This window comes from Amblyomma maculatum, chromosome 1 (genome assembly GCF_055883805.1).
Source record: "Amblyomma maculatum isolate TAMU_Amacu chromosome 1, ASM5588380v1, whole genome shotgun sequence".
NCBI lineage: Eukaryota > Metazoa > Arthropoda > Arachnida > Ixodida > Ixodidae > Amblyomma > Amblyomma maculatum.
In genome coordinates this window covers 17,412,334-17,424,526 of record NC_139344.1, presented here as the reverse complement: position 1 = coordinate 17,424,526, position 12,193 = coordinate 17,412,334, and positions in this window count along the sequence as shown.

Sequence of the window (12,193 nt, the reverse complement as noted above, 5' to 3'; positions counted from 1 at the left end):
TCGGTGAGAAGATACACCCAAAATAAATTACAAAAGTGCCACCTGCATTAAATACTAATTCGCTCCTAAAATTTTGCAGCTAGTCATCGATGTGAAATATGCCGCATAGCATCGTAAAAAAGAACTGGCACCCATAGCTGCCAGCCAACCCGTAGCCACCGCACTCAGCGCGGGCGGAACAGGTCGCTCCTGCTGCCGTGGTCCGCCGAGTCGCCGACACGGCGCATTTCTTTCGCCACCTTCAGAAAAGCACGCTCTGTTGATCTTAAATAATACGCACTTAATTTGATGAAGGAATCTAAAACAAATTATCTTTACTGAGGATCGCTGTTATGTAACGAGATTTTGGAAAGCTAAATTTCTGCTCACATTAGCAGCTGCCGCAGGTGTAATGCAGCTCATCCGATTTCGTTCTCTAGCTCCGTTGCTAAGATGTCGCCGAAGTTACACATACCGTTTACTGTAAGAAAATGTGTGAGACAATTGAGCTGATTCTAAGGTAGTTTTATGATTATGAAGTTTACCATTCCCAAAGCGCTTCCAGCTACGGCACTGATGCCGTTTAGGCGACGACTAGGGCCCAGCACACGGCCAGAGCGCCGTCGTCAACCGCTCTCGCGGGTCGCGTCGTTACAGTAAGCTCACGGTATCTGATGTGGCAAGTGTTACGAATTTGCCGTATGCTCTTTTGATGAGGCCAAGCTCTGGCATTTTTCGACGGGCTTTAATAAGCCGAGCGAACGATGAGGCGAAAACGGAGTCAACGGGGCTGTAGTATGCCTCGGCGTAGGGCGATAGTCGAAGGTTCTATAAGAGCGCCGTCGGACAGTACACTAGATACTGCCTATTTTACGTATTGCTCGTGACACTTGCTTTAGTGCGCAAAGTGTAAGTTGTTGAAACTCGTACGCGTTTCGCAGTCAAGCGCAGACGTGCGCACCTTCCGTGCCCTTTCGTAAACAAACGCCGCCAACACTGCCGCTAACTTCGTAATTGGTAGTCCTAATCAACAGGTTGTTTACAAGGGAAGCACGACATGAATGTCAATTGAAAGGGGGCTTTCGTTTACAGCACAGTCATCTTCGCAACATATATATTGAAGGCGCACCAACATTTGCATATAAATCTCAGTTACCATAATTTGGAAATGGCATTGGCTTTGGTCGTGTAGCAGCGCGTAGAAAAAATGACATTAACCTGAACAAATGTCATTCGGTGCGATTGATTGCTTTCTGCGTCGAACGCCGCGATTCACGGCCGCCGTCGTTCTCGTGAAACAATACTTATAGGAACGTGTTCCAGGAAAGGTTTTATGTGTGTTCGAAAAACCAACTGCGCAGCAATTCTTTCCGTACATTGCTAAATGTTGACAGCGGCGTTATATCCGTTAAACCGCGACCAAAGACGAAAACACGACGCGCACGCATAGACGTTGACATGAGCAGCGCCCGACCGAGCCCGCCTACGCTTTGCGGCTTTGGCGACAGGCGGCGTTGTCGGCGTTTTGCGCATCGCCTATATGTTGAGTATAAAAAGATTTGCCTCACCCTTTTTTCTGGGCACAATTTCAAGTAGCGTGTACTGTTCGCTAGAACTGTCTATCGTGTGTTGTATAGCAGTAATGTTGCGTTGAACAAATGTCGCTGTGAATGGGATGGTCGCCGTCGTCCCTGCGTTCGAGGGGGGAGTAAACGCTTTATAGCCCGGTAATTTCGCCGGACCGCTAGCTTCTTGAAGGTCTATTACGTCCGGTTGTTTAGGTAAGCTTTGGATGTGAAACAACAGGTTACTCCGTTTGTTGCGGAATCCCCTGCAGTTCCACTGCCATACCTCAATTTGCTGGCGAGGGGCCATTTTGAGACATGGGAGGAATAATTACGGGCACGGTCGCGGATGCCGGCATTACATTACGGCTTGCCTCCAGGGCCGCGAGACGCTGCACTACTTGCTGAAAAAAACCAGCGATGTTTGAACCCAGCTCAGTTACTTCGCGCGTGAGAACGTTAACTTTTTCCTCGAGACCGCTAAATTTATTCTCGAGTGCGCTCAATTCTGCTCTTAGCTTGTCTGCTGACTTAGATTTGGTAGTGGGTTGCGCGTTGTCATCTTTAGACGCTTCTGCAGCGCGTTTCGATCCGGAACCCTCGTCGGAAGGAGCCGGTCTTTTCAGGCTAATGCGGCTGTCCGTCTCCATTGCATTACTGGTGGAGGGTATGGCGCTTAGCGTGGTGGATGAAGGCGCACGGGGTACTGGCGTAGGTTTTACGGGTGGTTGCAATGATTGAAATAGACTTTTCATTTCTGTTATTTCCCGTTGCATTTGCGCAATGGTTGCGTCTCTGGACTGTATTTTAGCTAAGAGCTCCTCCCGAGCGGTGTAATTCTGGGAAGCCGTATCCGGCCAGCTCACCTGCTTTGAGCTGCTTCTGCTCCTGCTCCTGCTCGAACGCTGCCGTCGGTCCGTGCTTCCCTGCCTCGAACTGGCGTCCTGGCTAGATGACAGTGGTGGGAAGGAGGACGACCTGTGGCGCGTCTTGCCTCCTCGATGGTGGCTCGACGAATGGCTACCGGCTTTGTCTCTTGAGCGCGGCGTGTGTTCGGACTGCTGGTCGACTTCATCGTTCAGGTTATTGTGTTGTTGCTTGTGTTTGGGGCGGCGTTCTACAAAGCGATGTTCGCAGTTCTTGCTCCCGGTGTTGTGGGCCCCTTTGCACACAATGCACTTCGGCGTGCAGGTGTGAGCTTCCCCCTCGGCTGGCGGAAGGTGTTCTTCACCGCACCTGCGGCAAATTTGAGTCCTGGGCTTGTAGCAGACATCCGCCCGATGGCCGACTCTTCTGCAGTTGAAACAGGTTTCCACCTGCTCTCTGTACGGGTGTACGCGGAAAGGACTCTCCCAATAGTAGATGGTGTCTGGAGCTTTCTTTCCGGCAAACGTATGGACATTGCTGGCCAAGGCGACGAGCATCCACCACCGGAATCCCTTGGTTGCGCTTCAGGAATCCTTGTCGCACCTCATCGGGAGTTCCGCCGTCATACGCATAATAAATGACACCTCTCGTAGAGTCGTCCGGCGCTGACACGTACGATGTCACTTCGTACTCTTTCTCGCCCAACTTGAGCCGTCGCAGGTTACTGTAAACCGAAGCCCTGAGCTTATGCGGTGTGCTTATCGTGAAAGTGTTGTTAACTGTGTTAACACGAAGGCTGTCTTGTTCCAGCACCTCTCGAAGCGGTAGGTTAACCGCTATGCAGGTAGCTCTGAGAAGGTTGCGTGGCGCGACGGTGCGCAAGTCCATGCCTCTAGGCCTAACGACTACTTTATAGTCGTCTGCTGGTAGCCGTGGGAGCGGTGCCTTTCTACGTCGGGTAGGTGGTTTCCTCCGATTTTCGAGAGGAGAGGGTTTGGACTTGCCTTGGTTGTGAGGAACGCGCGCGTCCGTCAGGTCTTTGCTCGCTTGGCCGTCTTCCTTCGGGCCACGGCGCCGGCAGCGTTCTTGCAGGTTTAGTACAGTCTGCCACCTCCTTCGGCAAGCTGCTCCGGAGTAACGTCTTCACCCTCTACGGTGTAGACCATGATGCAAGTATCCCTCGGTGACTCGCGAAAGCGAGCGCGGGTCCCGGCGGCTCGACACCGGCGTTTGGCCTAACGTTAGGCCAAACGCGGTTCACCAAGTGCTGGTACTTAAAGTTCCAAAAAATGGATTGTCAGTGGTCGTACCAGGCGAAATCCGGTATCGGTTGGCATGGAACACCCTTCCGAATCTAACACTGTTCACAGGGCCAAAGTCACAGAAATGTGACAAAAACTGGTCGCGAGGCCAGAGCCTATACGGCGCACGTCCGCACAGCTCGGCGTCTCGAGAGGAAGTCTACAATGATAAAGAAATCTTCAGCCTTCAAAATTTCTTGCCAGAAAATGACAGCGACCAAGCGCAGTTTTTATGATGTCTTTGCAGCTACTGATTCATAGCTGGCACTTTAATGTTACTGAAAGTAGCTGATAGTCCTAAATTTTGTCAAGTGTAAAATTTCTGTCACATGGTGAAATTCATTGTCACTGAAAAAAAAATTACACTACTAATTTACCAGTTATAAACATCACACACATCAGAAATTCCTTATACTTTCCTCTGTTTCGGGAAATCATTTAGAATCATTTCACAGTGCAACACCAGATTATCTGCCGCAAGACGCATCCGCCTTAAGCTTGTGAGCTCAACAAACTCAATCCACTCACCACTCTACACGTGAGCAGTTAGCTTTCCTGTGCGGCGAGGTTTCCTGTACAGTGTCGGCGTAATTTCATTTTTGTGGAATACTTGTGCCTGGCGCTCTAGCCAGAGTTGATGTCCACTCAGTCTACGGCAACCCACCAGGCAGTACGCTGTCAGTGCTGCATTTCACCTGCTTAATCCTAGAGTCAAGTATGATATAATGAACCAGGCTGCGTCGATTCATTCTAAAGTACTGCAGGTTAAAGCACGAACCTTGTATCTCAGTGGGCTTGACACTAAATTTGCCTGTCTCACTCGTACAAGGCACGCGCACGCTGCTGAAAAGGCGATAAGGTGTGCCACGGTCAGGCCCATGTATCAGGCCTTTGTGTGCCGTACAATGTAAAAAGCCTGCAAAGCGATGCCAACAAATCTAAAAGACTGATGGTTGCATGCCTCGTCTTCCCAAAATCCGCGCATCTTTCCTTTTTTTTACTGCACTGGTGAAATCCAGATTTTTTTCTGCAATACTGGAACACTCCTAACAGTAAATCGCTAATGGATTGCATAAGACACGTTTTCATTGCCAACAATCCCGCCATAAACTCTGAAGCAGACACGCCACGTGCGTTTCTGCGAGTGCCACCGGCTGCCGATCCCCACTATCAGAGCGACAGTGGCACCACCTCCAGGTCGATCTCGCAGCGAATAGGGGTCGCTATAGTCGAAACGATGGCAGCACACCAGTGGTGGAGGTACAGTGCAGTGCGCCTTGTCTGGGCCTTACCTCTATACCACTCCGTGGAGTACATCTTGGACATGTTGAATTGCCTCAACAATCCTCGAGTAGTTGGAGCCCGGAGGCTTAGAAAAGACTCCAAGACGGTGCTTATACTCTTCGAGCAAGTGGAGGTGCCCCGATGGATCTTCTATGGAGGCATGCCTCTGAAGTGCCAACTTTATCGCAAGAAATATGAAGTTTGTGAATCGTGCTGGAGACTTGGACACCGTTCAGATGTCTGCCCGGACCCCGACAACATAAGATGCAGGGGGTGCGGCATGGAGCTCCCACCACAGGAGCATCGCTGTGAGCCAAAGTGCATGCTCTGTGGAAAAGCCCATATTCTCGGAGACAAGAAGTGCAAGGAAATGTATCGCACCCCGCACCACGTTAAGAAGAAGGCATGGGACAAGCTGACTCAACAGCAACAGCAGCAACATCAACAGCCGCAAGCTCAAGACCAACCCCCAACGGGTCGGCGCAGTAGATCAAAGAGCAAGCAAGGGCGAGGGTTCAAGGTCAGGGACGAATCCTTTCCCCGGCTAGACGGCAACAAGACGGAACTGGTGGAATGTTCCAGCTCACGGGACCCGGCGGACGCCTGGCGGCGGAGCGGCAGCCAGGAGCAGCAGGGGGTGAGTTTCGCAGATATGGTCTCCCAGAATGAATTGGCAAAACTAAGAGATGAAAATAGACAGCTTAGAAGCATGCTACAAAATCTTAATGGGGTAGTAGATTCCCTTCGAGGTCAAATTCAAAATCTGCAACAGCAGGGGCAGTCCAGATCTGGCACAGCCGCTAATCTGAATATCAGGCCCAATACGCAGAACGCTAAAGAGGATAGCATGATCACTGACACGGCAAGCCCTCCACCTGTAAAACGGAAGGTACGCGAGGATCCCTCCGAAGAAAAATCAGTAGAAGAAAGGGTGACCCGAATTGAGGGGGCGCTAGATTCGATGGCCGCCTCCCTAAATCAAATCACCTCCCAACTCCAGACGCTTGTGGGGGCAGTGCAAAAACAAGCTGAGGAGTCTCAAGTACTCCGGAACGAGCTGCTAGGCATCAACGCCTGGCAGCAGAACATCGAACAGACCCTTGCGAGTAAACATGGCTCGCAAGGCTAAGTATGAGATATGGCAGTGGAACTGTCGCGGATTCCGAAGGAAACGGCCGGTGCTGCAGCAGTTCCTCGCAACGATAGAACATGCGCCTCTCGCATTAGCACTTCAGGAAACCGGGGGCCCGGCTAAACTTTCGGGATACCAAGCATTCCACAGCGATAAGGGGGAGCGGGCGGCAGTGACAACTTTAGTTAAAAGAAATATGGCAGCAGTACAACACGACCTCGCATCGCCAGAGATAGAAAGTGTTTTTGTGGAGATTATCCTGGGAACCAGTCCTAGGGCCAGTATCTTCCTCCTCAATATTTACAGCTCACCGAGGCAGCGCAAGGCCAGATTCAGGACTTTGCTCCGGAAAGCAGAGCAAGTCAGCGGGGAACATCAGTTAGTGATTATGGGTGATTTCAATGCAAGACACCCTGCGTGGGGATACTGTACACCTTGCCCTAAAGGGAGGCAGTTGTGGGAGGATATACAAGACCTAGGGTACACTATACATACAGATCCTACCTGTCCGACACGAATTGGGAACAGTGTTAGCGTCGACACATCCCCCGACCTCACACTATCTAGGCGCACCCTCAGTCCCCAGTGGAACAACACGGACATGAACTTCGGTAGCGATCACTACATAATCGCGCTTAAACTTGGGGGTGGCCCCGGCCCCAAACGTCGTGCAAAGCCGGCGATAGTGGAATGGGACAAATTTCGGGACAACAGGACAGGCGACAATGAAGGAAAAATAACCGACCTCGACACGTGGGTTGCGCAACTAAAGTCCGACGTCAAGGCAGCAACTAAATATCTCGATGACGCTAACGCTCCGGATTTAGTGGATAGTCGTCTTCTCCGCATGTGGGAGGCAAAGGAACGAATGGAAAGGAGACTTAATGGGCAGCGGTGGAATCGTAACCTAAGGCGCAAGATAGCTCGGCATAATAAGGCCATTGAAGATTACGCTTTCAAGCTATGCGAGCAAAACTGGGGGGATCGATGCGAACACATGGAGAATAATATGAGCATGCCTAAGACCTGGGGACTTCTTCGTCACCTTCTGGACCCTGAGAGCTCGAAAGCTCAAGTAAGCACTAACCTCATGAAGATTAGACACTCCTTTCCAGGAGATGACGAGAAGTTCTTTCTACAGTTGCAAGACTTGTATGTTAGCGATACAAGCAGGATGCCCCTTCCCGATTACTTAGGGGACGCCAATGATGAGCTTGATGCCCCTATTAGCACGGCAGAAGTAAGAGCAGAGATTTTTCGGCTTAGAACCAACACGGCACCGGGCCCAGATGGTATCACTAATAAAATGCTGCGAAACCTAGATGACCAATCGGTAGCCGCACTAACTCAGCTTATGCAGGAGTGCTGGGAGAAAGGGGAAATACCTCAGCAGTGGAAAACGGCTGACATTATTCTCATACCCAAGCCTGGTAAGCCACTTCGGATAGACAATCTACGGCCAATATCGCTAACATCATGCTTAGGAAAGCTACTAGAGCATGTTATCCTAACCAGGCTCACCAAATATATTGATAAACACGACCTTTTCCCGCGGGAAATGATAGGCTTCCGCTCTCATCTCTCGACTCAGGACCTCATGGTCCAGTTGGAACATGACATTATCCGGTCCAAGAGTAAAGATACTAAGGCCATCCTTGGCCTCGATCTAAAGAAGGCATTTGATAATATCTCACACCAGGGAGTCATGGACGGCCTATCAGCATTGAATGTAGGGACAAAAACGTATAACTACATCAAAAACTTTTTGAGTGGGCGTAGTGCCCGCTTTAAATTTCGCGATAGCACATCGTCACTTTTCCCTCTGGGCAGTAGGGGTACTCCTCAGGGTTCGGTACTCTCGCCTCTTCTCTTCAACATAGCAATGGCAAAATTACCAGAACAACTACGACGTTACCCTCATTTAAATTTTAGTATTTATGCTGACAACATTACACTATGGATCAGCCGGGGTAGCGATGCCGTAATTGAACACACGCTACAAGAGGCGGTGGACACGATCGTGCGGTTTGTAGCAGAACGTGGACTTACATGCTCGCCGGAAAAATCAGAATTCTTAATTTACAATCCACGGTGCCTGCGGAAAGAGCGTAAAGTGGATATACAGATTTCGGTACAAGGACATCAAGTTCCCCAGGTATCGCAGATCCGTATATTAGGTCTCCTTATCCAAGATAACGGCTACAACGGAGAAACTATTAAAAAGCTTGAGCGGCATGTATCTCAAACAGTTAGCCTCATCCGCCGAGTTTCGAGTAAAGGCAGAGGACTAAAGGAAAAAATCTGCGCGTAATCCAGGCATTTATCATTAGTCGAATCAGCTATTCTACGCCATACTTACCCCTTAAGGCAGCAGAACGACAGAAATTAGAGAGCCTCATCCGCACAAGTATTAAAAGAGCCCTTGGACTCCCGCGCTGTACTTCCACCGCTAGCCTCCTGCAACTGGGCATCCATAACACATGGGATGAAATCGCGGAAGCGGTACGCACTTCACAGGTAGAACGGCTCCGCCTAACCGCCGCAGGCAGATCCATTCTAGAAAAACTGGGCATCGACACTTGGGGAGGCGCTCAGACAAAATCTGAAATAGACATGGCTGTACGGGACAGGCTATGAATACCTCCGCTGCCAAAAAACATGCATCCCGAACACCATACGGAGCGTCGGGAAAAAAGAGCTCAAATGCTCAGTAGGAAATTTAGCCGCTTGCCGCCGGAGGAAGTAGCCTTTGTAGATGCTGCCGGAGGGGCAAGCTCCTTTATGGTTGCAGCGGTATCGAATGGGTCGGGTAGACCGATCACCGCGGTCACCCTGAAAACTAGATCTCCTGAGGCAGCTGAGGAAGTGGCTGTAGCTCTAGCCTGCGCCCAGACAAAGGCGCGTTTCGTGATCTGCGACAGCAAAACTGCCATACGAAATTACAGTCGTGGGTTTATTGCTCCCCAGGCAATTCGAATATTACAGCAATCACCAATCTCGAGAACTATACAGCTGATTTGGACTCCATCGCACACTGGCGTTCCCGGCAACGAATCCGCCCATGCCATGGCTCGAGGGCTCTACCACCGAGCCGGTGGCAGAGAGGGCGGACTTGGAGCGGGGACCATAGAGTGTGCCAAATCTTACACAGAAATTCTGCAGCATTATAGACTCAGTAGACGGGTGGCTGCTGCGCCAGCCCCTACCCTAAATTTCAGGCAGGCCGTCGCCTGGCGTCGCCTTCAGACTGGGACATTTCCGCACCCGCTCCTGGTGAGCCATATGCTCCCAGGAGAAAGATCTGAATTGTGTGCAAACTGTGACTCGAGAGGGACCCTCGAACACATCCTCTGGGACTGCCCCTTTTCTCCCGGGAGGGGTCTAAATCTGACGCCGCAACTCTGGGAGACCATGCTGCGCTGCTCGGACCCTGAGCTCCAGCTAGCCGCCATCCAGCTGGCCTGGGACGCCGCCGGCCAACAACGTCTGCCGGCCTGCGTCTGAGGCGGGGCACCCGCCATCCATCCCAAGCGACGGAGGGCCGGAGCCTCTTCATCCGCTGGAATCAATAAAAAGTTCTGCTCTCTCTCTCTCTTGTCTGGGCCTCGCTAACACAAAATTTTAATAAACTAGAAAAGCATAGAGCTTAATAAATTTTTTATCCCAAGTTATTCTAAAACGAGTTACAAACGACTGGAATTGATTGCGAGAAAAATGTTCTCTGCACATAAGCAATCGCCAGACTACCACGAGCTCTTGAGGAAACTTTTCCGGTTACAAAGAACTATGCGAGTTGTTCCAACAGTTCTGCTGTGAAAACGAGGGTGTATTTCACTATAGAATCTTTGTTAACAACAAACCTGTCAAGTCTGCATCAGACAGAAGCATACTTGAAACATTAGAGGGTGATGCCATGATGATGTCAATCGCAAGAAATACTTTCAAGTGTTGGAAGGGCATAGAAGGCCTATTGCCGTGTAGCCCATGTTACTTAAAAGAAAACATGAGGAGTCACTGGCAGACAACCATGAATTAAAGAAGCTGAAGGAAGAAAAGGCTACCGTTCAGTGCCATCTATCCTTTCTGAAGGCACTACTGACCCGTGCCAAGGAATTTATCACCACAGTTGCGGGAGCAAAAAGGACATGAAGAAGATAGCGAGTGTAGATGCGCAGCTTGTTTATTTTAATTCCAAGGTAGTGGCGGTACTTGAGCGTGGGCTACACGTTTGAAGCTGTCAAGTCAGAAAAGGTAAAAGCTTTTAGTGAGCTGTGTTATTTTAAACACCTTTACATGCTGAGATATGCGTGCACAGTAAGTAAAGCATTGTATGTTGAATAAAAAGTAATCAAATTGGATTTTTTTTATATCGAGAAAAAAATTGCAGTTATTAAAAGTGCTTGACCCTGGAAACATGTTCCAAAACATAATTTGAATACTCCAAAACACTCTTTTTACTGCTCCGAAGTGGCATTACCACTGCTCCATGAGTTCCAAAATGCTCGAGCCTGCTTCCACCTCTGTAACTAATAAAACGAAAGCCTTAAAGGCTCATACTGTCACTGTTCGTTCGTCCGGTCACACATAGCTGTTAATCAAATGACGTCATCTGAAACCGAAATGTCACCAGAAAAATAAAAATCCAGTATCCACTGGGAATCGAACCTCTATCCCTGGGATCCCCAGCCGAGCGCTTTAACCAACTGTGCCAAGCCCGCGTAATCGTGAAGCACACATAGTTTTCCTTGTCTAGTGAGGATGATAGTAGGGATAACAATGATGCTGTAATTAGTGATGACAATGATGCCATTATCAATTACAATGATGATGCATTTAGTTGGTAATGATAATGAGAGCAAATGTGATCCACCTTGTGCACCAGCAATGCTCAGGCTGTCGCATTTCTGCAGTGTAGATTCCACAGTTCTCTGAATTTTTTGTACACTGCTGTTCCTATCCGAGGCTATTGACCATTACCTCAGACTTCCACGTATTAATTTTTAGGCCTACGTTTATGCTTTGCTTGACTAGGTCATTAAGCATTCTTTGTAATTTGACCGCTGAGTTAACAAGGCAATGTATTAAATCAGCCCTTATCCGTAATTGTTCCCACTCCAGGTCTGAATACTTCCCCTGAGCAAGTGGCGAATATGCCTAACGCCTTTCTTTATGAGAATTTTATTACTTTCCTAATGGAGGACTATGGTTGCTATGCAGCCACTACAGATATCTTCCAGTACTTTCACATACAACTCCTCTACACCCTGATTAGGCAATGACTGCTGACGTTTCGACTGAGCCAAATGCTTCTTCTAATCAACGAATACTATTTATAAAGGCTGGTTATATTGTGAACATTTTTCTATCAGCTCGTTGATAGCCTGAATATAATTGATGGTAGAGTACCCTTTCCGAAAATCTGCCTGATCATTTGGTTGATTAAAGTCAAAGGTTGCCCCAATTCTGTATTTGATCCCGGATATATCAAATGCACTGTAAGGTGTTTATTGGAGCACCAAGACCGTATGCAACGTCCGCAAACCAAAGCGACGGGGGTAGCGTTCGAACCAACAGCTTGCCAACAGTGCAGTGCCAACAAGGCTTCGGCTCCACTTCGTCTACCTCTTCGGGTTGGCGCGCGAGCTGATGGCGATCGGGATTACTACAATACCCCCCGGCGGAAAAGGAGCCATCCTGGCGACTCATGGTGAGGAAAGGGTAGGGGGGATCATAATACGGCTTGAGGCGGTCGACATGTACAGTTTCTCGGCCGCGGCGGCGATGATCTAGCTGGAGATGGGTTCAAGGGCTCTACTACGTAATTGACGGGAGAAGATTGTTCGAGAATGCGGTAAGGTCCATGATAGCGCGATAGGAGTTTGGATGAGAGGCCGGGTGCTGAGGAAGGCACCCAGAGCCAAACGAGGGCACTTGAGGGATATGAAGGCGCTGGATTTGCAGGGTCCCGGTTATGCTTTTGTTGAGCCTGGTTCTCCGTTGTGAAGGAGCGCGCCAATTGTCGGCATTCTTCGGCAAATGTGTGCGCTTCAGACAGTAGAGTGGTC